Here is a 4,618-nt window from a genome sequence, read left to right on the forward strand (position 1 = left end):
GGCGGGCGGGCGACCGTTAACGGCCGACTGCGGTCCCCTTCGTGTGTCCCCCCCCTCCTCCGCCCCGCCATTCCCGTGGCCTTTGCTTGGCCGCGGGGTCCCCGCGCCATCCGTGCCCTCAGCGACTCGCCAAACCGCCTCTTCTTCACGGCCCGGGGAGAAATTCGGGCTGAAGCGGGAAACCGTGAGGCGTAAGAGCGGCCGACAGGCTGAGGGGGAGCGGGACCGGATCTCCTGCCGGCTGCTGAGCCCAGAAATAACAATAAATAAACGTTAAGTGGTAAAGGTCAGTTTTTATTTAAGCACATCCACCTACTCAGGCTTCTGAAGACAGTTAAGCTATTGTAAGTGAAGCAAAATTGCTGCTGTCACACATTAAAATTGGGCGATTATAACGAAGAATATAGCCATATATATATATATATATGCACGCACCAAATTCAACTTTTAAAATCCTCCAGAGCCAAAGGGGGTGTATTGGCTATGTGTATTTTCCCAGCAAAACCCAAGATTGCAGTAGAAAGCAAATGGATCAGGTGTTTTACTGACATCTGGAGCCTGGTAAATCTCAAGATTTTATCAGTTAAAGTATCCAGCGCTGCGCAGACTTTTTTCATACTCTAGGTTATCCTATATTTATTTGCAGTGCATCAAACTACATTAAACTAAAACTGTAAAGTTATTCTCAGATGTGGCTTTGACAGCAAATTTGAAAGACAAATGAAATTCATTCAGTGTTGTAATGTAAATCATAATACATCATCATGCAAAAGGGACCTAAACATCTGTCTTAAAACTGGTATTTAGAGGACCTTATACAAATATCTGGGAACCATCTGGAATTATGTTTCAAATAATAAAAAATTCCCGCTCTAACAAATTAACCATCACAGTTTAGCTGATGGGCACAGTTTACAATACTACATGGACCTGTCAGTGGTCTTTTTCATGCGAAGCTGTTAGGATAACACTAGCCTTACAATCATCAGTTACACCACTTTAGTTTTTAGTATTTCACGATTTTAACTGATTTTTTTTTGTATGCTATGCAGCTGAAGTTTTTCAACTCTTTAACCTTAACAAGTTGAAATAGTGCTTTCTGTCACTGTAGTTCCACTTGTGGCAGGACAGCTGCTGCGATTTAAGTGCAACTTGCTCACAATGAACAAGTTTTGTAAAAATACATAGATTTTTCAACTCCCATTGTTTCTGATTTTTGTCAGGGGGAAAAAAAAAAAATAAAAATCAGGCTGTTGATTCCTTTTGCTACCTGAACCTAATTACAGTTTCTAATACACATTCCTTACGATTATGCTCTCCCCACATTGGCTTTCAACTTAGTCGCTGTGGAGGGTAGGTTGATAAAATTGTTCTTGGTTTTGCTACCAAATTAGGGAGGGAAGGAGAGGGGATTAAAAAAATGCACCCCATTTTTTTCCTCTCAATAACAGAGGCAGGCAAAAACATAGAAGCAGTTTCCCACGAATAAAGGAAAAGGCTAAGTGACATCGGGCAGAGCTCTTCCCAGAGGTAGTGACCACATTCATGGCCTCAGGTGGCTTGCTCAGGCAACTATCCACCCACCACGCAGCGAGAGATTTATCCAGAAAACCTTATGAATTAGAAAGTTTCAGTAACGTTCTTATTTTGCCATAAAAGGGACTTCAGATATTGAAAAACAAACCCTTCCTTAAAAAACGTGGTTTGGAGAAACATTAGGTCATTCCTAACTTGAGAGAAGGAATTTATGTTGTTAAAATATTCTTCTAAAAGAAGGTAATATTCTTTCCAGAAGAGATACAGTAGCAAAGTGAGAAAAAAAAAGTCCAACTACTTCCATAAGTCTAAAATTGGATAATTTAATTCTAAAATTAATTCCAAAATAATAGATATGGTTCTTTACATAACCACTTTCAGTTTAGGTTGGTCTTAGATTGGTGGAACCCGAAACCAGTTAATAGAGATTAGAACAACATGGACTTCTTACTCTGGCTTTACTTCCATGCTGGGGCAATTCTGCATATTGGTAACAGTAGTATTGAGAGAGTACTTCATATATTTGTTTTGCAAATACATATCAAAACGTGGTGTATTTCTTTCCCAAGCTGTGTTGCTTCATTATATATTCCATCTGACTATTCCATATGTCCCACAGTAGAAGCTTTGCTAAGGAATAGTCAGATGGAATATATAATATGTCCCACAGTAGAAGCTTTGCTAACAGTATTCACTTGGTTTATTCACATTCCCAAACTATTCCCAGGAATAGATCAAAGAGGACTGTACAAGACTTGCAGATGCAAGGTTTGGGTTTTTTTCTTGTTATGCTTGGAATTAGACAAAATATGAGCAATCCAGAGCTAGTGCTAGTAATTATTTTCCTACATTAATAAGCAGTACATCTTACATGGTTAGTTTTATAGAGTTTGGTGTAAACTAGGGAAATTCCCCCTTTACTTTCTACTACTTTACAGTTTCATCCTTTCAAGCCAGGAGACTGCCTTAGCTGAAAGCATCAGGTTTTAAGAGTTGCTTGCTCTGTCGAAGCTGCTCTTTAAATCATGACCTTACTCTTAATTACAGGTGGACAGATCCCTGCCCATTGTGCTCATCCTGCCTGCTGACAGAACTGGAGAGCAGAGTCCTACATACCCTTGCTTCTGCAGGTTCTGTTTGGTTTGTGAATTACCTTCCTTGTCCCCTGCCTCCACTTCTAACCCAGCTTCACAACTTGGGCCAGTCTGCATCTATCACAACGGTAGCCTCATCCATCTCCCTTGTGCTCAAGCAGCCACACAGGCTCACCAAAGAACTAGCTAAAAACTAACCCAGAAAATAACTTTTTTTTTCAAAAACGGATCCATTGGCTGGAGGATTATGCCACATAATGTGTCATTACACCAGATGGGTCATTACCAAACCACCCGCTGCGGGTATGTCAAGATGATGAGAGCACATTTCATAAAAAGCCAGAGATGAACAGAATGTGTGCATTCAGTAACAGATCAGTAATCTAACTTTCTATTACAGGGATGTCATCTGACACATTTTATTTACTATTTGAACAAGAGGAAGTAATATTAAGCCAGATATACAAGTCTTCATATCCAGTTTATTCTGCTCTTGTGCCCAGTTTGTTGAAGAGGCTGCAACCATGTGTTCCATTGTTAGCATTACTGCACCACAGTGGGAAATCTTCGCAAATGAAATTTTGGGAATAAGTATCTTCTAGCAGAATTCTGCATCTGGCAGAAATTGCAATAGACAAGACAATGGGTCTGTGTTCAATCTGCACAGCAGACAGTCCACAATGTACTAATGCCAGAGCCATTCTGAAAACATTGGCTTAAAAGACAGCCCCCTTTTAACTGCATTCACAGGGTCTGGTGCAATAATAACCTGCTAAAAGGTCTTTCTGCAATTTAAGTCAGGTGAAATATGAAAATCACAACAAGAACTATGTTTTGAAGATGCTTAGCTAGTGCAGAATAGGTATCCCACAAGCCTACTAACATAAACCAGACGTAGCAATATCGGTGTCATTTGTCTCTCAATACAAATCAAGTAGTCTGGACCACACTTCAGAGGTTCACCCCACTAAAAAGAAAATCTGCATTTCTGTATTTATACAGAAATGTATTCTGTATTTATACAATTCTGGAAAGCTTAGGAAGCTATCATGTGGCAAAACACACAGCAGCTTTCAGCAGCTAAAAACCAGGAATAAGAATGCCATATAGCTAAGATAAATGCATAAGCAGGTCAAGGTTTGTAACAGCGTATTATTAGAACAAGTGATACAGTTAGAGAAAATACAACATTTTAGGTGAGGAAAGCCTTCTTCAGGTCCACGGTACAACCAGCCTGCTAACTAAGGCTTTGTTTCCACCACAAAACTCTTAATTACTGGCTGCACACTTCTGGTTCCTTATACTACCTTCTCAAAGATAGTAGAAAAATAAGTATGAACTGTGTAGTATGAGCAAAGGAGTCTGAATCTGTGACAGATTCCAAACAGCTTAAATGAGAAAGAAGTAAATTGGGTGTGTTAAGGAAAAAAACCTGAAAGCTTGTAAGGGGGGAAGTGACACAGTGGGACAGAGTAAGATTTTACTGTCATAATATTGCTCGAGTAAGGGTTTTACCCATGATAGCCATGCACAGAACTTCACAGGTTGGATGGGCAGCCACTTAAGACAAAACTCTGAGGCTGACAAAGCACTCAGATTTTTGCCTTAATTTCAATGCTGGACCAATTCCTATGGTTATCAGTTCCTCTTATCATTTTAGTATATTTGAGAGAACTGCATTTTTCAGACTACAAGTCTGTAGCTGTCCATGGTATCACTCTACTCCCCTCCCTCCCCTACCCAAAGCTCACTGACGTCTAATCTGTTTCAGGATTTTCAAAAGACGCTTCTCCAGCTCATCAATACTCTTAATTTTTGTGGTGGAGGACTGATGCTTTAGTCCAGGATCTATACTAAGTATACAGCAACAACAGAGAAGATCCAGTAAACCACAGTGCCCAAAAGAGTCTGAGAGGCACAGGCACTCAATCTGGGAGTAGTTTTGTTTCTGGGGTACATGCACAGAATAAAAAAATGTTATAATTCTT

This window comes from Charadrius vociferus, unplaced genomic scaffold (genome assembly GCF_000708025.1).
Source record: "Charadrius vociferus isolate BGI_N301 unplaced genomic scaffold, ASM70802v2 scaffold104, whole genome shotgun sequence".
NCBI classification, from domain to species: Eukaryota; Metazoa; Chordata; class Aves; order Charadriiformes; family Charadriidae; genus Charadrius; species Charadrius vociferus.